Source organism: Leptinotarsa decemlineata, unplaced genomic scaffold, assembly GCF_025532065.1.
Source record: "Leptinotarsa decemlineata unplaced genomic scaffold, Ldec_3_MD MMD2_tig00026314_RagTag_RagTag, whole genome shotgun sequence".
Taxonomy (NCBI): domain Eukaryota; kingdom Metazoa; phylum Arthropoda; class Insecta; order Coleoptera; family Chrysomelidae; genus Leptinotarsa; species Leptinotarsa decemlineata.
Genome location: NW_027412684.1, coordinates 11,661,868 through 11,687,491, shown reverse-complemented (window position 1 = coordinate 11,687,491; position 25,624 = coordinate 11,661,868). Strand labels below are relative to the sequence as shown.

The window sequence follows — 25,624 nt, the reverse complement described above, 5'->3', positions numbered from 1 at the left end:
GGGCCAGATTGATGACAGTAAATCATTGGCTGTCGCGGGCCGGATTGATAACATTGGCGGGCCGGATTTGGCCCGCGGGCCGTAGTTTGGAGACCCCTGATCTACGCAATCGAACCGTAATCTAACTAGTCATCCAAGGCTCACAATAATAAATAGAAATCAGTGTATTCTGAATATGGATATTCATTATAATTTGAAATTATTTGAAACAAAAAGTCTTGAAATTAAATAATACCAGAAAATTCTTCTGATGGATAATATTATTGAGAAAAAATTATATAAAAGCATTCTAAAGCTGAATGTAATCTCTGATATATAATTAATCTAGTTCAAATATCACTTCCACACACCAGAACTGCGACACTTTTCTTGAAGCGTGTTTCGCCAACCAACTAGATCTCATGATATATTTTTTTTGATATATTTCCGTGCGTGAGCAAGACATCTTTGTGAATAAATTTTATTAATTTTCTTTCTTTCTTCAGGAGCCGACAAAAAACATATTGGTCATATCGAAGGCTATTGATTATTCTCAAAATTCTCAGAATCCTACTTTCTAGAGTTCAAAAGTTTTTTCTTGAAAGTAAAATTTTATATAAATTATTTCTCGTTTCTATGAGAGGTGATACTGGAAAATATAGTTTTCAGAAAAGATATTTTATAATTTCTCTTTGCCTGATTTCCAATTTATCTCGCTACAGATGGATAATAGGTATTGATTTACTTTTTCAATCCTTCATAATTGTTAGTTATCGGAAAAATACATCCAATTCCATCTGTCAATAACATATTCATCAAAATTCAATATATAAAATGAGTGAATCAAAAACTAATCGTGTGAAAAACTTCGCTTTGATATAAATATCATGAATATGAATTTCAATTGGTTATCTAAACACGAATATACATTTTCCAAATAGCTTCGATGACAAAAAAATTGTTTAAATTGAATACATGCTTCTGATTGAATAACTCAATTCATTTCAGAATAATAATATTCCAAAAGCAAACATTCATAAATGGAAGTGATGAGATTTCAATTGAAGTTCAAGTTTTTTAAAAATAATTACTTTTTGTGAGTGGTTTTGGAGGAAAGATGGTTGTCACTTCAAATAGTTTTTCAGAAACGAATCAACAAAGAAGGAGAATACGTGAGGTATGTTAAAAAATTAAGGTGAATTTACATTCTTCTCAAAAAATTTCATTTAGTCATCAATTCCTATTTTGTTCTCTACATCCTCATTTCTAATCTACATTCCTAATCCCCTTCAGATATAATACACTTGTGCCAACGGTTTTTACCAAGTCACAAGGGGTCAAATCTGGTGAATATGGTGGGCGAGTCATGATGACTGTGTTGTTTTTGGCAAATGAGCAAAAAAAAGTAAACAAGTGCAATCCAGAATTGCTTTTCCACAATGGGTGTCGTTTTCTTCGTAATGTTTTTCGCATGATGATAATACTTATTGACCGTGACCATGTGGCAAGAACCGCTGATCGAACTTGGCGTTCTTTTTTTTTTTGATCTGGACTCTCTTGACTCTCCTGGGCTCTTCCGTTGGGACGATTGGAATTTGCTTTAGAAGTCATAACGATATACAATTGATTCGTCAACAATTATGATCCTCTCAAGCAAATCTGGAAGGCCGTTGACGTCATTCAATAATTTTTGAACTATGATCATATGGTTTTTTGTTCAAAATTCAGTAGTTTTGGAACGAATTTCGCTGCCTCACGCTTCGTGTCCAGAATTTCCAAAAAAATTGCATAATATAAGCAAACCGAAATGCCGACATCCTCAGCAACTTATCTAATAGTAATTCGACGATATATATATATATACATATATATATATATATATATATATATATATATATATATATATATATATATATATATATATATATATATATATATATATATATATATATAACTTTTTTTCACTATTGGGTTGCAGCAATTGATAAGTGAACTCTATATAACTATTCTCAAGCTTTCGAGTAACTTAAACTCATCGTCAGGGGAACTAGAAAATACACATTACAAATTTTTGATAATAGAATATAATATAAATGTAAATGTACAAATTTTCGTCTAATCTTCAACCTCAGATTTGTCACTGTTGCTACCGCTATCATCAAAGTGAATTATGATTGGTTCAATATTGTGTTCAATACGGTTGTCTACGTCCCACTTTTTTTGCTCCTCTTTTGAAACATGCTCTATGCATTTCTTTCAGTCTTCTGCAAAAACAGTTCGAATAGCTTCTTGTAGGTGATGTTGCACGTCCACTAATTTAAATGTTCTGTTTTCTCGTGCCACATATCCTTTTACTTGCGCCCAGATTAATTCTATTGGGTTTAATTCGCAGTGGTATGGTGGTAACCTTAGAACTGTAATTCCACGACTTAACGCCATTTCATCCACTGCGAATTTTTTTTATTTGTCTGTGTGTAATTTTGTCAGCTGAAGTAGTTCTGCCTTTAAACTATCTTTGTTATATTGGATGTTCTTATGAATTAACCATTCTTGAATTGCTGCTTTTTTTCATGATTGTTTCGGTAATGGTTCTAAATGACGACTATGGTATGGGGCATTGTCCATGATGATGACAGACCCAGGTTCCACAAGTTGAATGATGCCTTCAAACCATTTTCCAAACACCTCCGCATTCATCTCTTCATGATAGTCGCCTGTTTTCTTAAATTTAAATATTAATTCACCATTTGGTAAAAATCCACTGTCGCTTCCTATATGCCTAACTATCAGACGACTACCTTTTCCAGATGGCTGTTTTAACCCAACTGACGAACCTTCAATAAAGACTTGTCGTGCACTTGTTATATTACCATCCTGCCATACTTTTTTGACCGTATGTCCTTGGTTAACCCATGTCTCGTCCATGAAGTACAATTTTTTTTTGAGCTTCCGAAATTCGTCAATTTTTCTTAGATAGTTTCTTCTCCATGCTATTATTTCTTGAGGTTCAATGAGAATGCTTTTCCTGTCAACTTTTCCGTACGTAAATTTCATTTCGTGTACAAGTTTCCTAAAAGTTTCTTTACCCATTTTTGGGACCAATTCATGATCGCTAAGTGCCTCCAGAACTGTTTGTAGTGTGGGCAGCTCATTTCTGAAAAAAAAACTGTGAATAGTTCTGCGTATACTGGTTTCGGCTTCTTCATCAACTGTGATTTTTTTTCGTCCGCTACTAGTTTTTGGTGTTTGTACGTCCCCATGAATTTCTGCTTCTCTTAGTATTTTGTAAATCGATGATTTTGGTACACCGGTATAATCAGAGCACATATCAACTAATTTATCTTTTGTATTTGTGGAACTTTATGATGTAGAAATGCCCGGTTGGTAATTCGGAGGTACACACGTAGAATTACAGCACATATGCAAAAAGTCATCTTTTGGTGGCTGATGATCTCTTTGAAGACAGTGAAATACTCGCAGTACAATTTGTTTTACTCTTACTGTCCGAGACACCGACCGTTTTACCTTTTTCGACGTGGAAGGCCCGACCATGTCTCCCATTTTTTGAGTAGTTTGAGAACGGTGTAGAAATATAATTATGTAACGCTTAAACACTTATTAGCACTATTATTTTCACCAATTGTTATCACAATACGTCGATTGCTGACTAACTTAACTGTAAAACGTACAATTCACACTCTATAATTCACAAACCAATGATACGCTCATAGCTGCAAGTACATTAGTGAGGACTGCAACGATGAGATGGAAGTTACGGTAAAGTGACAAAGACAGAAATATCGTTGCGTACAGCGTTGCCACTAGTTGTAATAAATATCTAACACTATACAGAAAATAATGAATTTTAACTGATCAGTAATAAGGAAATGTATAAGTATTACTCATTACAAGCTCATTACTGATTTTTGTCATAAATAATACCTTTCAATCGTACTAGTATTGTGTATTATCTATAATTTGCCACAACCTACAACTCTACTGATTACTATCTTTTGATTCTGCTATAAACTGGTAACGTAAAATTTAGATATGACAACGCGCTTTACTCTCAATCATTATTGGTTTTACTATAGGCAAAGACTCAGCTTCAAATTACCGCTGCTTTCTTCGACCCTAGTCAAAGGTTCCATTATTTACAACGGTCTCAAAATGTTCAATCAAACTATAAATACTATAAATGACTTAGTGCTCTTAAGAAAGACTTGCTTCCTGTGAGATCTTATTATAGCTAGCAGAATGATAATTTTAATCGATAATGACTAACTGTAATATCCACGGTGATAAAGTATAATTTGGATTTGAATTTAAATAGAATGGTGCAAAACAGAGCTCCAAAAGTTAGGTATGATTCAAGACTAATTACACTTAGATGTTGAATACCTGACTGTCAGGTTTACCGCTGTTGAGAAAACCCGTTTTATCGCTGTAAAATTATTGTTGTTGGAATGGCTTTCAATGATTTCTACACTTTATCGGTTTGAGGAGAATAATATCTGTAAAACTATAGTTTAGTAACCTAATCTTTAATTTGGACATTATTTCATGAAGCAATTGTTGAAAAATGGATTGTAATATCAAATTCGCTCGTCCTTTGAACATTCAGGAGCAACTTAATATTTTATAAAATATGCCAATTTTTCATTGTGCTTTTTGTTTGAACTACCATATGCCTGAATCTTTGATGAACTGTATCTGCAAACATTCGATTTTTTTCCCTTGCTTTCATCGACCGCCGTCGGTAAACAAACCACATTCTCCAAGAGGATTCGAAGCAATATGAATGATGCATGCCATTCATAATTTAAAACGCTTCAAGGCATCTGCTTCGGAGCTGTTTTATTTTCACATTTGCCAGCACATGCAAAATGAACGAAGAATTTAGCATATTGTTAGCGTTCATTTGAGGGGACTTCAAAGCACGTGTACAACTTTCATCAACGCGAAATCGTTACAAATAATTAAAAAATTCCATTGCATTGTGCTGGAATTCTGAGAGGCAGAAATGGCGGTTTCATATCAATGTTTGTTTTATCAAGGTCTAACACACCTTTTGGGGGATGAAGTGAGTGATGGGATGGCTTGACAGGTATCACTTCATGCGTGAGATCATTTGAACGTAGAGCGGAATTGAAATGAATTCCAGGGGGAATACTCAAAGATAACTGGGTATGAGCGATGGGGTAGCTTGAAAACAACAATTCTTGGTGTCGGTTATCAAATTTTTCCAATGATATGAATCCAGAATTAGAATACCCACATCATTTTGAAGGGCTTTCAATTTTGTTTCCCATGGAAGCCTAATTTATTACTTTTGCGAACAGAAGTTTGGTGAAAACATAAGGAAAAGTTATTCAGAGTTATTGTGAAAAGGGTATCCATTTAGTTTTTTTTTCAGTAATCAGAAGTGCGAAATTGCTCTTCAATCATTTACGAGAAAAAAGAAATGTTACGATGCACAATAAATTTCAGATTTTTATCTTCAAAAAGGATTTACATTAAATGCTTATCAGAAACATAGGATGTCTTGAGGAGCTGTTCCATATAAGTGAAATAATCTTTTTATATACTATACTGTGCAGCAATCCTATGAATGATATCTGATTCAATTCCATATTCCATATGGAGTACAAACTGAATAGAAAAAGGTATTTTTGTATAACGCAATGTTCGTCAAGTAGTTATATCGTTTAATTCAATATTTATATTGAAGTAGTCAATTCAAGTGGGCGTTTCTTCCAGTTTATGTCTGAAAGTTACTTCTTTGCATGATCTTCATATCCTTTTAAAGAGTTTATTTTGAAGTTAATTGCTTTCCTTTCTGTGGTAGATTCCCACATTTTGTCTGTATAAAGATGGAAAACTAGAAAGCCACTATCCTTCTTTTCCAATATTCACATGAACAAAAGGACGAAACTCACTTTTACAAAAAAAAATATCAATCGAGATAAATAATTTGATTGCGAAGTGGTTCGATGAATGAATGGAAAGTATCGAAAATCATACCAATAGATCCTAAAATTTCAACGATAAATTTCCAATGGAGAATCCCCAATATAGCAATACCATTAGGACAACCAATCACAAATCAAACAACGAATCCATAGGACAAGTGGTTACTCTAATAATACTGCTAAAAAATAAATTTCAAGGTTAAATTTTCAGTTCAAATGTTATTCTTGAAATATCATCATCTGGATGCATTGAAATAAAAATCATACTGAATCTATTCCGTTGATGTTATATATATGTTAACTTCATAACTGCTTTTATCACTTTCAATTTTAACGACGTTGGAAAGAAGCATTTCATCACATCATTACATCGCTATGATGTTGAAGAATTTCGTAAATGAATTTTACTATTTTTATTAGAGAAGTAACAAGAATTTCCATCGATTCAATTATATCATGATGATCATTATCTGAATCATTCTCACAAAAAGCAATGGCAATACCTATATGTTTAAAACTCATCACAAAATTACAAAATCTATTTTCTCTTCTTCATTTGTTCTATTTCAACGACTCTTCTACTTTTCGATTAGTCTTGTTCAATATTGAAGTCCCCCAATTATCTTCACTTCCATCTTATTATTTCAGTTGTCATAGTATCATATTTTGGTATGTTTACTTGCACGACTTCATTGTACCTCTCACACATATCGATTTTTCTCCCAATACCACTATTCAATCCTATCACTATCATCACTGTAACAAACTATCACGCCTATTCATAGATCCTCAATAATCAATAAATCGTGCCCTCATTCTTCACAATCTCAATTTCCCAGTTCCAAGTAACAACTGAACAGTATTTTTCAATTACACCCTATGATTATCGAAACGATTACATTCTTTTACTATCGCTAATAACCTCGTCATGTTTCCAAACTGATTCCCATTCTGAACTGATACCTTCTGCTTCTGCAATTTACTTTAATCGAATGCTTCCTTATATTTTTGGAATTCTTCATTGGAGACAATTGACGTCATAATTCAGAAATATACTCGCTATCTTCTGTATTGATACATTGGGGATTGCAGCAGTGTGAAAATATGTGAACTTTCTAGAGATGAACTGATTTTACCTGGAAATAATATCTTTTTATTCCAGAAGAAAAATACGCATTAAATACATTGCTTTTTCTGGATACATGTTATAAACAAGAATCCTTCACCGTGATTATCTGTCTGTGTATCAGGATTATTGTGACATGATGTAAAATATTGCCGATTGTTCTGATCTGTATAGAATTGTGAGAAAAGGCGTAAATTCTAGCCCTCATATCTACGAAAGTACGCTTTGAGGATGAAAACAGAAACATTTTTCATAAATGGAAGAAGGAGAACTACCGCACCATGTGGCTCCCTTGATTATTCCACAATGATCTGGGATATTCCAGCATACTTCTCCTAGTATAGAACGGTCAAGTATAGAGAATGAGTCAATTTCGGTCCCTACAAAACAACCGCTATAAATATCAACAATTCACAATCATCTCCAATATCTTACATTGGTGGCGAGGCTAAGGACAATGTCTACCACGCCGACGTGCTGGTTACAAATCTCATCGATATTTTTTTTTTCAATTTCACTCAGCTACGGATGATCACTAGGACCACGAGACTGGAACGTGACAAGGGGGCCCGAGCGGTGAGGTGGAGTCTCAAGGGGGCCCATCCTGCATCAATTACGTCACACGTTTACCCCACTGACGTTTGACTTAAAAATTGCAAAAAGTTTGACTTCGAAAGAAAATACATGGGATTTTGCGCTCGGACCAAGCTTGCTCATCTACTGGTTTGAATTTCTCGCTGTAGCTTCTGATTGGTCTACTTGATAATGACAAAAAGTGGAGAAGTGGGGGTGGACTGGAGACTGGCCATCCCTACTATCTAGGCTATCTCCAAATATTATAAAATATCTCTGGATGTTCTGAAATGTTAAAGGTTGTTCTGGAATACTCTCACATCTTCTTGACCATTCTAGAAGTTTCTATCCAGCCTGTACTATCGCTGTTTATATTGAAATCCTTACGTGAACAATCCTAACCTCAATACCAACATTCTTTTCATACTATTCGTTACTGGAAGGCAAGTTCATCTTCGGCAATGTTCATCTTGGAACCAGCATTCTATACGTCTACATGAATAGCATATTATTCTATCAAACTGGTTTTCATGGAAGACAATATCCACGAAATGAATGAAATGAACTCTATGAAATACTATCCAATCTAGTTGATATTCCAATAGAGATTTCGAAAACTCATCTCAAACAGATCTTCATTTTCCGATAGCTCTGATTGCGTTCTAGAAAATATTTCCTAGGAGTCACATAAACTCCGGGACAACATCCAACAGGAATAATATTCCGAAAGCTTGAAATATGTGTTTTCCATCGATTTACTCGAGTGGAGTTATGTTTATTGATGCTGAATCTCTTCCGAAACAAAAAACCAGAAAACAATCTACGTAACCGACCTGACTGGATATATTTTATTGGATATGGGCGGAGTACGAAGATTCATCTGAGTATCCGGAACAAACAGTTGTTTTTTGGTACTAATGCAATTTGAAACATGGCTGAATCGAAGTAGTAGTGTAAAAGACTGTATCGTGGAGAAAAAATGCAGTGAAAATGAAATTACCGCATAAGGAAAAAATATCTTTCTCTACCCAGAATATACTTCTATAAGTACAGGAATAAGTTACAATTGAAATTTTTTATGGTGTTTCGGAGGTTTTGGAGTGAAAAAGTCCAGTTGAAATTGTATACCTCATTTTTTATTTTACGTAACCAAAATGAATATTGTACAAATCACCAGTCACTACTTAATGAACCAATTATTTGACTTTTGACAGTGTAACACTGGTCTGTATTCAGAATCTCTCACTTTATTTTCTTATTAAATAATTAACACGCTTTTATTAGTTTCACCTGTATGTACGTATGTTTGTTTGTTTGTAACTCTTTTCTCTTTTCTCTGTATTTGACAGAATTATCGACATTATTGCTTCATCTATTCGCGGGCAGATGGCGCTGAACGTAACCTCCTTGATATATTTCGAACTCACTTTATACAGTGTCACCTTTAAAGTGCGCACCATATGGGAAATTTTTTTTTCGAAAAGTGCCAATGAAGTTTAACTTCGGCACTTGTTTGTGCTTTGAATTTAACTTGAAACGATGCGTCCAACTGCGACCCACTGACGTTCAGTGTTTGTCAAATTCAACTTTTTTTTAAATTGAAAAAGTGCATTTCTAGATCGAATTTAACAAAAAGTTACTTGAAAAAGTTGTGTCTACGGCAATTTAATATCCATATGCCAAATTTCATGCAACTAGGATAACGTTAACGTTTTACTTATTTTTGACAGATATCCCCTTTATTTTAAAAAACAAGTTCGGTTAATTGTCATCAATTCATATATACATAACAAACTCATCATGGAGTTTAACTTTCCTGATAAATTTTTACTCATACGGACATTTTTATAGCGAAATTAAAAATGTGCTGAACATTTTTTAACATGGCTGGTGCAAAGTTTCAATCACTTGGCTATTTTCTCAAACAAACGTCAGTACCTTCAATTTTGAAAAAGCAGACACAACTCAAAAACTGCAATAAGTATTAATAAAATTACTAGAGTTGAAATTACACTAAAATTTCAATATTCAGTATTTACAGATTATTTATGAACACTAACTAGGGCGGTACGGATGCATAATCACGTTGAATAAAATGCAAGTGTCTAGTTGTTGATTGACTTGTCAAATTTTTAACAGTTATTGTTGCAATAATGTTGTCTCTTCAGGAAAGAATATAAATAGTTTTAATATGTGGTGAGAATCCCCCATACCGGCAAGTAGCTAACATTTTTAATGAACGGCATCCAGGAAAAAATCTTCAACATACTACTGTGTCAAGGATAATGTCGAAATTCAGAGAAACAGGATCCGTAGCAAATCAATTTAGGAAAAAGCACACTACAAGTAAATATGATGAGGAGGCCCAACTTAACATTTGTTTGAAAGTTATTGAACACGGGCAAACGAGCATAACCGATATTATAAAAAATACCGATTACAAGAGAGGAAGTGTTAGAAAATTCTTATTAAAGAATAAATTTTGGCCTTACAAGCCACAATTTATTAACACATTGAAAGAACGAGATTTCGATGTTCGTTTGGGGTTTCTATTCTGGTTTCAAGGAGAGAGAGAAAAGAAAATGTAAAGTTTCCGTATAAAATTTTATTGACAGATGAGGCAACGTTCTCTTCAAATGGAACGGTAAGTTCTCAAAATTGCCGAAGGTGAGCCCAAGAAAATCCCAATTTCACATTTGAATGTGGTGATCAGTATTCCTTTAAAGTTAATGTATGGTGTGGGATACTTAACTACCAAATAATTGGGCCATTTTTCTTTAGGAAAAATTTATCATCCGTCGGTTATCTCCACCCTTCAAATTATGAGATTAATGATGAAGTTAATAATGGTTAATAATGAAGTTTTAGATAATATGCCTTTAAATATTAAAGACGGCCTATGATACCAGCTAGATGGCGCACCAATACATCAAACAGTTGCTGTAAAAAAGTCCCTCCAACAAATGTTCAGAGGCAAAGTTATTGGACGTAACTGGGAACATTACTGGCCACCTAGATCACCCGACTTGACGCCTTTAGACTTCTTCTTGTGGGGTTACCTGAAACAAAAATTGTACTGAAGTAGACCATTTACTGACATACAACATCTGGAAAATACCATTCGCGAGTGCTCTGCAAATATAAATCCCCGATTTATTAAAAATGCAGTTACAGATGTCAGTAGAAGGACCATAATTTGTATTGAACGTGGAGGACGACATACTGAAATGTAGGCTATAAGTGTGTGACAACCTCATTTAGATCAATAAGTAATTTTTTGTACCCATTTGTATTTTCTATAATATTATTGTTGTTTGAAATTCATATTAATAATAATAGTTCTATCGAAATTATTGGTATCATTATGTTCTTGAATAATATGTGACTCTCAGAAAATGGTGCATATTTCACACAATTTTATTCACTGTCATTGTCCTAATCAAATTTAACCAATGGAATCAAATATTTGGACATGATTGTGACTAAATATTCAAACTGCAAAAATGCTTCTAAAGAAATTCACAGGTTTAATTTGATATTACCTGTATGACAGTGATCACTACGAGAGTTCAAATAACTATGTAAATTTAAACAAATTCATCAATACAATGAACAGACACGGAAGACCGAGATGAGAAGAGAATTGCCTCGCTTCACAAATTCACATAACCTCACGAATATAAGACAACAATTCTCTGAATCGAACTCCACCTTGAATACCAATAATTTATATATGATATCCATGTATCCCAAGATCGCAGTCGAAACGTGTAATGAGACTGAATCTGCGGCATCATGTCAAGACACGATGGAATCCAACAATGAAATCCTGAATGTTAAATTATACGAGTTTAGTCATTTACTAAATGGGCTGAAAAGTTCGTAGACTAACATATGACTATTAGGTAACCCTAACTTCCAAATGACAAGTGTACAAATTTCACAGCTATCGGACTATTGGTTTGTGAGATAGAACATTTTTACTGAAGCAACTTTTGTTAGTTTGAAGAAAATGGATGGAAAGGACTTTAATGTGATGATAAAGCATTTCTTTTTGGCATAACAAAATGCTTCTGCACACAAAACCTTGATTGTTGAACATTATTCGGACTTTGCACCAGAAAAAACAAATGTTGAAAAGTGTTTTGCTGAGTTTGAAAGGGGTGAAGTGAGCACCAAGGGTGATGCATGCAGTGAACGCCACAGAGGCCGTCATCGACGAAAACATCAAAGAAATCCACAAAATAATTTTGGATGACCGCAATGTGACGTTGATCGAGATAGCTGAGGCTTTGAAAATATCAAAGGAATATTTGGTTATTCGAAAGCTTTGTTCAAAGTGGGTGCCACGCTCTATAAATTTATACCTACCAGAACAATTGTATCAAATGTGCATTGTGAAAAATGTATTCAATTTATTTGTATTTATGACTCAGTGTTTTGCATATAGTGGCTACCGCATAAGAGGTAGATAAATACTATCGCGGTCTTCTCTTCAGAACTATTAGCAATATACAAAACTAAGGTACATTATCTTCATGTAACTTCAACGGTGTAGGCAGCGCACGCCAAGAAAGCTCTCAGGGAGCAAGAATGTTTTCGACTTGCTTGATACTAATCGTTTTATTATGACTAATATTACACAAAACCTTTGTAAATTGTAGCCTATATATTATTATGATGTATAAGCTATATTTATGTAGAGTTTCATCGAAATCCGTTTAGTCGTTTAGGCGTGAAAAAGCCTCAAATATTCATACATACATACATCATCCTCATAAACCCATAATACAAACTTATATTGGTATAGAAGATAGATGGCGCTTTTGAAACTACTGTAATATCTGTCAAGAAATTATCATTTTAACAACGTAGGCGTCCCCTGCCCTCCGAAGGCAGTCCCCAAGATCAAACTCTTTCCTCCTAATAATAATCCTAGGTCCGGCCCTATTCGTGGTATTGCTAAATAATAAAGTTTTCGTTGACAAATGGAGAATGGTTTATGAAATGTTGAATTCTTTGAATTGAAGAGGTTATATTTTTAGGAGTGATTAATTTTTGGGAAAGAAAGTTTTCTACTACTCCATCTTGATACAAAAAAATGTGGGAATCTTCCAAAGAAAGGAAAGAAGTAATCAATTCAAAAATAAGTAACTCTATACATGGATGTGTAGATCATGCAAAGAACTTTCAGACAGAAACTGGAAGAAAGCCTTCCTGAAACAACTACTTTCAAATAAACATTGAATTACACGAAAGAAAAAAATTCTTTCGAAACAGATACTTTTACATGAACACTGAATTATACAGAAGATACTTTTCTCTGCTCAGTTTGTTCTCCAAACATTCTTTATGGAATACAATTCAGATATCATTCACAGGAGTTCTACTTTAAATGAATGGTAACAAATTGCACTTACATGGAACACTGTCATCCTCACTGGTAGACATCGATGTTTCGTCATAAGACACTTGCTTTAGCTCTTCAATACCAAATTGGATAACATTATAGAAAATACACACAATTTATTCATGAATTACGATTTTTATTGTCACGGAATAAGTTTGTTCTACTTATGTCATCGATAATATCGTAATGACATTCATTCACCTATTTGATTGAATCCCAGTCAAGAGGAATTTTATTTGAATTGATGGTCATATTTTTAGGGGTGATTTATTTTTGGGAAAGAATTCTTGTTAACTCACATCATTTTGCTCTGTTTCCTGTAACCTCAGAGTGATAATAAGACATAGAGTTGCCAAGCCTATGCCAATACAATACATCGAACTATCCTTTTCTGTACAACTTATGGGCGAGGGGGGTGGCGGGTAATGAAAGGTTACCCACACAGCACTAGTTATTCATGGAATATTCCCTGTATATCATAAAACGAACGTATATATTCCAAATATTCATAGAATATTCTTGGAATATATATATATGCCTTTAGAATATTCATAGAATATGCTTGAATGAATATGGCAGGATTATTCCCGAAAGAATGTGCATAGAATGTCTATATATGGATTATTATCCCTTGAATATTCAAAGAATATTGTCGATCGAATATACCATATGGTATATTCTTAGAATATATCCCCACGGTATATTTTGGAATATTCTATACAATGGAATTTTGAATTATCTTATAATAACGTATATCGAATGCATAACCTAATGTATATAACCCTGATAGTGTTAACCAGTTTTTGAACTCAACGCGAAGATTCTGGATGAATTGCTCCAACAGCACTGTTGGAAACGACAAAAAAATTTGAGTGGGCCAATAAATGAACCAATTGCATCAATAAATTGGTTAATTCTCATCCTATTTGTCTTTTTGTATTTGAAATTATTTAATTACAAAGCGAAAAATCCCGGAAACAGAGAAATGGGGAAGTGAAGAATTGGAGTAAACGTTTCTCATTGGTCAATTGAAGTGTAGCACGTGACAGTCGAATAAGCTCTGTGAAAGCGGCTGTCCCTTAATGCATGGTATATTTGCGTTAAATTCGACATTTGATTCAACATGGCGGTTGACGTGGCAGGTTCGCGTGTGTAATGCATGGTGTGTTGGTGTTATTATCAAAGTATAATTCTGTCACGTTCAGTGTACCATTTATAATTTGGGGTTGTCCATTTTGCAGTACAGCGAATAGTTTGATTTTGGATCTTCAAACAGGAGAGTTGCATATATTCAGTCTTCAAGAAAAGTAAGTAAAATGCAATAGTATCGTTAGTAAAGTCATGGTGATTAACCTACTATACCTCATTATAGGTTCGAGGAGAGTTGGTGTGTGGGATTTGTTGGTTTGACTAAGTACATGTTGGAACTAGAGTGATTTCAGTTGTGTATCTTCAATAGAGAAAAGTGAGTAAATGACACATTCTTTTGTATCATTTTTTGTTTTCATAATTTTCATCACTCGTTTTCAAGATAGTATCAATTTGCCCAAAAGGAACTAAAAACGAAATGAGTACTTTTCAACAAGACAATGCAAGTTGCTCTCTAAGTCATAAAATGTTGTAAATGTTCATGAGTAACCTATGCGAAAAATATCTATTTGATTTTTATTTCAGTTTTATTGTGCCACTTTCAAATAGTGATAATGAACGTTAATGTACATTTTGTTCCAGGTATTACTATTGAAACACTGGCTGATGCATTGTTGGACAAATATAAGGAAAACTATTCTGGTGAGCAAAGTTTGGATAACTTTAAGTAAGTGAAATTCATTGAAGAACCCATCGCAACACTCATTTTAAATACTTCATTTGTGGGTTTATTTTTTCAAGTGAGAAGCCTAACCTAACCCATTTCTGGATGTAATACACTTTTTCTTTTTCAATGAAGTGATATATTTATTATTTTTTAATTAGTGCTGATGAATTCACAGAGTTGTTATTTTAGTATATCTTTCAGTATACATTTGTTTGAGGGTAAGAACATCCTAATTTGAATACATTTCTAATATTTGTAATATGACAGTATTCAGGAATATTTTATTCAGTGAATAAATATTTTGAATTAGATTTTTTATTTTTAATATAGGTTGAAACGTCAAATATTTCAGTGTATATTGTTTTTAAAATATATTTGTTTATGAATATTATGTGTTTTATTACTTGTGTGAATCTTGTATCAAAAAGCAATATATACATGCCTAATAGCGGTTACTCGTCATATTCTTGAAATATTCCAAATATTCCTAGAATATTCATAAAATATATCTAAAGAATATTCTATGGTGTTTCTCTATTGTATATTCCTACAATAAACTAAGAATATCCTGAATATTTTATGAATAGTCCTCGGGTTCTATTCCTGGAATATTCTTAATAGAATAAACCTTAGATATTCTAAGAATGTTATAAGATATTCCAAGAATATTCCCAAGGAATATTCTTAAAATATATCAAAGGTTCACCAGGAGCACTTCCAGGAAATATTCTCCAGAAGATATACATATCCATGACATATTCATAGCATAATAAATGCTATGAATATGTCATGTATATTGAAATGTATATTCATGAAATATACCTGGAATATCTATTGCTATGGGGGTATGGAGAGTTTGTATACATTTGAAGTGAGTTGGACCATAAAATAGTGACGGTTGGTCCAGTTGATAATCGGAGGGATATTATATATTTATAAAATAAATCATTTCAGGTGAAAATGGATTCTGTTTAAAAAGCTCCTACAGGAAATCTGATTTATTATTAATGATTATGGAAATGGGGCCAGTTTTTCTACCACCAATTGTATGAATATATAATATCCCTCCGATTTCCAACTGAACCAACCGCCACTGTTTTATGATTCAACTTACTTCCCGTAAACAAACAAAGTTATGCTGCCTTCAATGTAAGGATGGAAAAGGCCTCTCTATTGTCTTTTGTTACTCTGAGCCTGAAACGCAGGTTTTATCACTACCTTTGTTGTACTGATTCGCGTTCATTTCTTAGTCCGGACCTGATCCATCCGATCGCCCAATAATCGATAGGCTTTCGGTGGCACGTCTTCCGATCTTTGCATCCTGCTGTGTCATTACAGATGGGCTGTTAATCCTATCAAGTTGGCGAGCACGTGTCGGGAACGCTTTGTTGGACGCCTTCTGAATAACCAACCGATTCCGGAAAATACCTCCGGAAGAATACGGCCGGAATAGTTCGGGGTTCGCTCTAATTGCGCTTGTGTATTTAATCTGTCCCGCTATTTCGACGGAGCTCATTGCCGTTCGCATGACAGTCGGGCTAATTGAAATTGCTGAGACTGTTCGGCTTCGTTTGAGGGGAGGAGTTGAAGACAATTCGAGTCATGTGGATGTTTTTAATTCGAGTCTCGAGTCCCTTTTATTATAAGCGTGCCAATGATGCTTTTTTCAAGTGAGACTTAGCCAGAAAACATCAGAGTAATGAATGAGAAACGTGACAGAAAGTAAAACATTTGACTTGGTAAATGACTATTTATTATTCATTTCGATAATTAAAAATTGAAACTTTCGTTGTTTTCATACCACTAGAAACTGCAGTAACTAACGTTCTACAAGGACATTTTCAAACAAATAAATCAACTGAAATAGTCAACAATGTACACCCTTATATTCCTGTACAACCACAGTAGATAATGATATACGGTCCTTCTGTGTCTGTATCTATAGAGTAGGTAGGGTTAGTGTGATTTCACAGCACAGGCCACATGTGACCCATTGTACATCCTTCTGAGGAATTGTCCTCCTAGGTCATCGCCCATCTTGTTCTTTCCAGGAAGGTGAACAGGTCACTGGGAGACATCTCCATTATATCGGCAGGTGTAGGACAAGACTCGCCGAACACACACTCTCTTATTGACGATTACTCCGGGCACTCGCATAGGACACGCCTGACAGTCTCATCTTCCTGTTGACACATCCTGCATAGAGGTGTGTCCACCAGCCCCATATTGTGAAGGTGTGAAGGTGTTTCCTTAATTGACAGAGGACAGTCAGAAATCCTACTGTTGAGCGTAGATTTTTCCTGGCCATCGCCGGATATTTCTTCGGCGCCAGCTTCCTAAGGTCGCCCAGGGTGACCCTGGCAATATTGCAACCTTTCATTCCATCCCATCTCCTTAGGGATTGAGCATAGGTGTAACATTTGGCTATTTCTGCAATTGTCGAATTCATCAAGCCGTAGGTGTCACTGGGTCCTAAAATTCTTAGTCCAGCCGCTTCCTTGGCTAAAGAGTTGGCGGCAATGCGGTTACCTTCACTTTTGTCGTGCCCTTCAACCCACCTCAGGATAATGTTATTATCTACCAAGGCTTTGGCTGAATCTTGGTGGTACTCTTGTAGTAGCCCTGAGGTAACACGGTGTCTGTTCAAGGCAGATTGTTATGTTTTTGCCAGAAATTCCTTTTCTGGTTATTTCTTTTGTGGTGACTGAGATACCAATTCTGTTTGGATCACGCTGGTATTTCTTCCCATTCCCCACTTAACCCTTAGGCTTAGTGATCTGGAGTACACTCCACATCCTGAGCCTTCTTTGGATTATGAGCCGTCTGTATATATGCGTATTGCATTTGTTCTGAATGATATAAGATGTTATCAGCCTATAGTTTATGAAAATCCATAACGTATTCAAAAACCACTTCACTGTTAGATTTTCACTAAACCATACAAAGGTTTCTCCCGGAGTGTCTTTACTGGAATAAGAAGCCATTGTATGGCGAAACACGTGTTTTTGTGAAATTTTTGAGTGGAAATTTCACAATGAACTGTTTTTGACTAGGTTCTTAATGACTTTATCACCTAAAATTTGTTTACCTGGGTACGATAATATCAGAAATAATAAAAAGTCGTCAGGGAATGACGTTCCGGCATTCATGCTCAAAAATACGCTGGACATATCAGTAAAACCTCTTATTTTTCTTATCAATTTAAGTTTTTGTTCTGGTGTATTCCCTGAAAGATTGAAAATAGGCAAAGTCGTACCTATTCACAAAAAAAATAATAAACAGTTGATGAATAACTACAGACCCGTAACAGTAACATCAGTTTTTTCAAAATTTTTTGAGCACTGTTTTCTAAATAGATTTTTAAGGTATCTTGACAGAAATGACATTACTTCGGATACGCAGCATGGGTTTCGAAGTGGAAAATCCACTAATACCGCGATTCAATCCATATATGACAATTTAGCTGATAGCATAGATGCTGGCGAGTGCCCTGTTGGGATTTTTTGCGATCTCAGCAGGGCATTTGACTGCGTCAATCCTCAGGTACTATCAAGAAAGTTACATGAGCTGGGTTTTGGAGAAATTTGGAATAATTGGATCGATTCATTTATGTTTGGCAGAAGCCAATATGTAACCATCACCAATGTAATTAATGGTAAAAAAAGAATAATGAACTCTCAACGGATACCTCTATCACTCAGAGTACCACAAGGTTCAGTCTTGGGACCTGTACTATTCCGAGTATATATAGATAAAATTGACGAATCTGTTCCTGATGCAAAGTGTGTGAAATTTGCTGATGACGTTGCCACGATTGTAACAGGCTCCGACCGAACAAGTATACAACGAAAATGCGAGCAAACAATGAGATCATTGAACTGGTGGTTTTCCAGTAATTCGCTTGTTTCTAATCCAAATAAAACAGTAATTATTCAATATTGTAATTATCAAAAAATTCTTGACCCACTATATATTGATGTGAATAATCAGCTGCTTCCATTGTCAAAAAGTACTAAGTTTTTGGGTGTTGAAATTGACAAAAATCTTAATTTCAAAGTACATTGTGAAGGCCTTATACCAAAATTGCATTCTTTAGCATTCAAGCTACGAAATCTTAGCTATATTCTCAGTCTAGATCAACTAAAAATTATATACTATGCTGAAGTGGAGTCGAGATTGCCCAACGTGTACGTTTCTGGGGTTGGTCAACCAACGCAGGTAAAGTTTTTTCGGCTCAAAAAAACATCATCAGAAGTATCACTGGTATAAGTTACATGGAGTCCTGTGAACCTTTTTTCAAGAAATTACAAATACTGACTTTACCCTGCTTGTACATAATGGAAATGTGTGTCTACGTTTTTCAAAATAAAAGTCAATTTCCTTTAATAGGCTCTACTCATACAATTAACACTAGGCCAAAAAAAATATATCAAGTTCCTCTAGCTCGAGGGCGGATTGCTCTTAAAGGTCCTTATGTTGCAGGTCCTCGTTTGTTCAATATTTTACCAACTGAAATAAAAGAAAGCAAAACATTAGAGATGTTCAAAACAAAGATTAAAAATTTTTTAGTTCTGAATGCGTATTACAGTGTTGATGATTATTTAACGTAAGTGTATGTGTGGTGTGTGCATGCGTTTTCGTGTGTGCTTCTAGTTTTAGTGTAGTAGTTTATAGTTTATAATTTTAGCTTTACTGATTATTCCTAATACAATTACTTATGAAATTATCGAACAGGAAAATAAAGGATTTGATTTGATTTGATTTGAGTAGCCCAAGTCACTTTGGTCATTTAGTAGGCTATCCGCAATGCTCATGTTTGTTAGTTTCCAAGGATTCAAAATGATTTGAGTTTCCAACCTTTGCAACTCGTGGTTGCATTCTAAGAGTTGTTTTGAAAACTTTGGATCATTATTACCCAATCTGAAGGATCTTTCATGTTCAGCATACCGTTTTGAGAAATTCAGGCTACATTGTCCAACATCAATACTATTACACTCTGGATACTCAAGCTTATAGACTCCAGATTTCTTCATTTTTTCCACTTCATGTTTGGCATTAGAAAAGAAATTAGATAACCAGGCATGTGGCCTGAATGCCACTTCCACATTGTATTTTTTGTCGAAGTTACAAATTGATTGCTTTTTTGATCTGGGGCATACTAATATATGTAAATTTGAAGTGTTTTTTTCTGGCTTACTTCTGAATTTTGTCTGCGTTGAAACCATGATTTTGTATAATCTGTATAATGAATATTACTGGAGTTTTTCTCCAACACCAGACCGTTATTCTAACACCTTCCTCTTGAAGATGATCACTTTGTTATCGAAACACGTGTCAAGGTTTGAAAATAATGGTTTGGTGTTGGGATAAAACTCCAGTAATATTCATTACCACACCAAAGTTTCCAAATAGTGCATCACAAGTATTCCCATCAGTATTCCCATATCTATTATTAGAGGTGTCTTTCAGAGCGCATCACAGACAGATCTTTCTCTCTCTCTCTTTCTCGTCCTCTATCTTCTTCTTACTATCTCTTCCTTTCTACACTCTGTTCACTATGTTTGGTTATTCAGGAAAAGATAATATACTATTTACTTTGCTTAGGTAGCCGTAACTTCCATCAGAATTGTATAATCTCTATATTTCATGTATCTTCATTCATTCATTTCATTTTATTTTTCATCCTTTTTCCATAGACGACTATGTATTTTGTCTTATTATTGAATTAAATAAAATTTACTTACTTCACTTATTTACTTAGTTCACGAAATAGCATGATACATGTGATGTACGTATGATGTTTAATGTGTTAACCTTTTTTTTTTCGAAAAAAAATCATATGTAACATCCCGAAACGAATACTTTTCAGAAGACCATTAGAATTTATTGATAATTTCATAATCCAAAATGGATATTGAATATTGTCATTTTGGAATACTATCAACTTATCTTGGAATATGTGTTGATTTTCAGTTTGGTATGATACTGTTATGTTTTTCCCGTGAGTTTACCAAATAATCAACTACACCGAACAATAGTCAAACTTAATTCTATTCCAACAAAACACTGAAACTGAACTGAAACTTCAAAAGTCTATCGCCTTATTACGTCGCTCTGCACCGCACTGTAACTTCAACTTGAAGTTCGAATTTAACATTAAAACGATGAGCAGCCACAGTTCGTCGCGTATTTCTGATATGTACTGCTCTTGGTGAAATCAAGTGTGCCAAGTCACTTGGGCACCTCTTGTGAAAGTATCTATAAAAGAGAGACAAATATCCACCCTTTCTTCGATGTTCCAGATTATCAAGGTGGCAAGTGATGTTCGTATCTCCAATCAAGCGAATGGCTCTTTTCTGGATGGAATCCAACAGGATATGCTTAGGGGCAGAAGGCTATGCATGTGAACCATACTCCAGAGAATGTCTGATATGAGATTTATAGCGCATCAAAAGTTGCTGAGGTTTGTACAGTTTTTTCGTTCGGAACAGTGTTACCACCTTCTGAGAAGCAGTCTCTGCAATTCCAGCGACACCATTGTGCCAAGACATATTGGTGTCCATTTTAACCCACAACAAACTTATCGAGGCAGAAAACGGAATTGTCTGTTCTGACATTTTTATATCCAGTTTGGAGACATTCATCTTTTTGGAGGAAACCAATTCTTGTGTTTTCGTAGCATTGTACTTTCATTGTTACTTCCACAACAATTCGAGACCACCTCTAGATCCTCATAAAGATATGCAACTTCTTGCTGCCGGTGAAGATGTGCATCCGCAGCCGATGTCCTGGAGTCCAAATGGAATGACGAGACAAGTGTGCTGTCGTTAGCAAATGGATCATTGATGTACAATAAAAAAAGGGTTGGAGACAATATGCGTCTCTGGAAAATTCCAGCGGTGAAGGTGAAAGTTTTCTAGAGATATCTACTGACGGCCAGTTGCAGAAAATAATCTTTCAGGAAACTGAAGAGCCATACACAAAAATGATTCGACAAGCCATAAGTTCGAAGTTTGGCCAACAAAACCTCATGCCACATATGGTCAAAGGCCTGAGAATTAACAAGCGCAACAGCTCTTGATTCTCCATGTTCCTCGATTCCGTTATTCCAAATATGGTTGACATACGATAGAAGATCGCCTGTTGATCTTTGTTTTCTTAAACCATATTAATGATCGCTCAAGATGTTAGAGCCTTCCAAATATTGTAGGATATGGTGTTCACGGATAATAGGACTATTATCAGTTGTAATGAAGATGAATGAGCTAGAAATAAAAGACGTACATGTATGGTTAATGGAGACTTATAGATGCATGTTCATTTCGCTATCTTATATTATGACTGAATCTGTTTAAAATCCATTTTTCCGTTAATCAGCTGTCGCCCCCATACGAACGACAACTCTCAGAAGTTGAGAAACGTGTGCGGTCTAAGGACTAACGAGGTCTTACCTTTTAACGTGAGACAGAGATTCAATTATTAGTATCCATATGACAACCATGAGAAGTTCAAAAATTCTGCAGAAAAATATACAATGGAAACTGTGGTTTTCCGAGCTAGGTAGGCGTAGTTCGATGGACGGATCTGCTAAAAACAATTAGTCCATGACTCGAAGATTCAATCAACTTTTATTTCACACTAACACAGAAGTAAATGGTGAGATATAGATAATAAGATAAGTTTTCCAATCACGAAGTATAAATAGTCACCAATTCATTGAATATTCACTATATGAAAATAAGGTACTCAATAGAACACTTCTGATGTTAAAATAGCCATTACGTTACAGTTTTTCAATGTAAAATAGGTCAACCGCTCCTGCATGATAGTGAATTGTGCCAATGCAACCAGTGTTTCTACTTGTCTTCTTCAAACCCAACCCAAACTATCATCGAATAATGCGAATATTGTTTTTGTCACTATTACTGACATCAAGATTGTCCGGTTCACATATCTTGTCCATTGTGGTGCAGAAAAACACTGGATATCTTGTTTCAATTTTTAATTTCGAAAACCTCTGAATGTTCTACAAATATTGACTACTATTCGTAAACCCCTCGTACTATTGAAACCAATTCTCCGACAGTCCGGCTCTGAAACACATGGCGATGATCCCTTCGATGGATGACTGGAAATAGACGATAATGGCAGATCGTTTGGCGGTATTAAAACGCTACAGCTGAAAAGGTGATGGAGTTAGCGAGAGATAAAAAAGCCTGCATTCTAATTTCCCTGCGGCAATTAGGGGTCAAACGAAGTTGGGTTTTATATTTATCGAATTTGATGTTTTCCAGTTCGTGAGCGTTAACAGCATCGTGTGATTCTGAAAGGCAAAATAATTTTGAAAAACACACACTATTGCCAGTTTGGATTTCGCTCAACAATTCAGGGCAAAATTGAGGGGACGGAAAGGTTTACCGAGGGATTTGAGTCTTGTGAGTTGACAGACATTCAACGTGACTTCAATAGTTCAGACTACAATATTTTCTTCAGATTTGTTTCAGATGCCCAGAAAGAAAACAGGCAACAGTTTGAATATTTATTTTTTTCATTTATTTATAACACGAATAGGGATACAAACAGAATAAATCCAGAAAATATCCTTACTTTACATATGAAAGATAGTGAAAAAACAAATTATAAATGCTAAGTACGTTACACTATATAGTAATGAATATTAACAAAAAATTAAAAAAAAGTATATGAAGAACCGATAACTAATAAAAAAAAAAAGATTTTGAAGGTAACCTCAGTTTTTCGATATCATTGCAATGAGTATTGAAAGATCTGACACGTCCGCATAAAGGAGAGTGTTTTTCTGAATTTATTTTTCTAAATGGGGTTGCACCGAGATCATGGTTTTGCAAGTCTCTGCAAGATGTATTCAATGAAATTTTTGTTATCAACGTAGGACAATCGACACGTTTATTGAATAATTTCTATAGCATTAATATATCTGACATTTTTTTTCTATCTGTAAGAGACAACAAAGAATAGTTTTTGAAAAATGGACGGAAATTTCCATTGATTACAGAAATGTCACATTTGAGCGCCAATTGTTTGGCGCTGTTGATGAATCGAATATTGTGGACTCCAAACGACAGATGCAAAGTTCAAACGACTATATACGTAAGAGTAATATAGATTAAGAAGAGTTTTTGCATTTCTGAAATGTCTCGTATTTCGTATAATGAAACCCAATAAACGATTACACATATGTAACGGTCTTCTCAATGTGGGATTTAAAAATAATTTTGGAATTCATTATCACTCCCAAATTACGTACTTCATCAACTGTTTTGATTGTGTGATTTCCTGTTTGATATTGAAAATCAATGGGATTTCTATTTCTGGTGAAAGTTATTTTGTGACATTTATCGAGATTTAAGCATATAACGAAAAGAAGGAATGTTGAAATACTTCAACAATAACAATAACGTCCACCTTACGCACGATAATGATCGTCCACATGTCGCGCGTCCAATGACTGACTGGCTCACCAACGAAGGAGTTGATGTATTGCCATGGCCAGTACAATCACCGGACCTGAATCACATCGAGCATGTGTGGGACATGCTTCAACGAAGAATTACTCCGCATATGGGGAACATTCACACAACGTTTCAATTGAGAGAACTTTTAATCGCTGAATGGGCAAATGTACCTCAACAAGACATTGACAATCTCATTTTGTCGATGCACGATAGATGTAGGGCCGTTATAAACCAGCGTGGATTCGAATTTTTTTTGTATTATGATTTTTTTTCGGGGTGCCAAAGAAGAGCCATATTTTTTTTTTTAGTTTTGCTTATATGCGCACTCAGTATTTTTGACCATTTAATAAATTTTGTTGTAAGTTACATTCGTTTAATAATCACCCGTCAACTTTTTTTTCCCTAAAGCGATCTAAAAAAAAATTATTGCCATTTTAAAAAATATCCCTAGACTTTTCTGATGTGTATATTTTGTCAACATTAATTTTAACGTTAGATATGTTTCATTACTTGCTTCCCTAATGAAATTGTTGTTCTGTTTGCCGTTGGGGACTTCTGATTTCTTTATTCTACAACCAATATTCTTCCTTTCAAGAAATGAGTAAGTCTTTGAGAAAGAAATACTTTCGAACATACTCTACAAGTATGAGCCGAATGAACCAAAATTACATCCTCTATGACAGTTTTGTAGTTTTTCATATCCAGAAAGTACTTTTCTGATCAGACCAAAAAATTCTACTCTCTCGAAGAAAAAGCGTGTACTTACCGGATAGATAACGTTTGTATTTGTGGATTGAATGGTCATGATCCAATACTATTTATTAGACTTCTGCTGTTGATGAAATAACGTTCTTTACCTTATCCTGAAAAACAGAGAATTCAGACGCAATCAAAATTTGAATTCAATATATTCGCTAAATATATAATAATTAAAACATTTCGAAATTGCCTCCACTACAATACATATTTTTGACTAATTACTTTGTCATGTAATTATCTACAGAAGATGAATGTCATTTTGATAAAAGTAACTGTTTTTGAAGAAATCCTACTCTCAATAAAAACCTCACCCATTTGTTCATAACGTAGCTGTGATCATTTCCAGTTGCAAAGGATATTTGTCCAATCTTCCTAATAGAAGAGCCCAGTAGAACCAAGACCAAAAATAAGAGAATTACCTTGAAGTTAGGCGCCGCTTGCGAGAAGCAATACGAAGAAAACGTCCGGTAATGTGGAAAAAGAATTCATGACATT

At 34.7% G+C, this 25,624-nt stretch overlaps 1 protein-coding gene and 1 long non-coding RNA gene across 2 annotated transcripts in view; both read left to right on the top strand.

Annotated features, from left to right (window-relative positions):
* Positions 1-25,624, top strand: part of LOC111502825 (protein O-mannosyl-transferase Tmtc2) — a 653,196-nt gene that overhangs the window by 317,336 nt on the left and 310,236 nt on the right. The gene's annotated exons all lie outside the window — the stretch shown is intronic.
* On the top strand, positions 14,202-14,915 carry LOC141485276 (uncharacterized). The gene is made up of 3 exons (XR_012467132.1): positions 14,202-14,367; positions 14,433-14,525; positions 14,792-14,915. It is a non-coding gene; the product is annotated as an uncharacterized lncRNA (long non-coding RNA).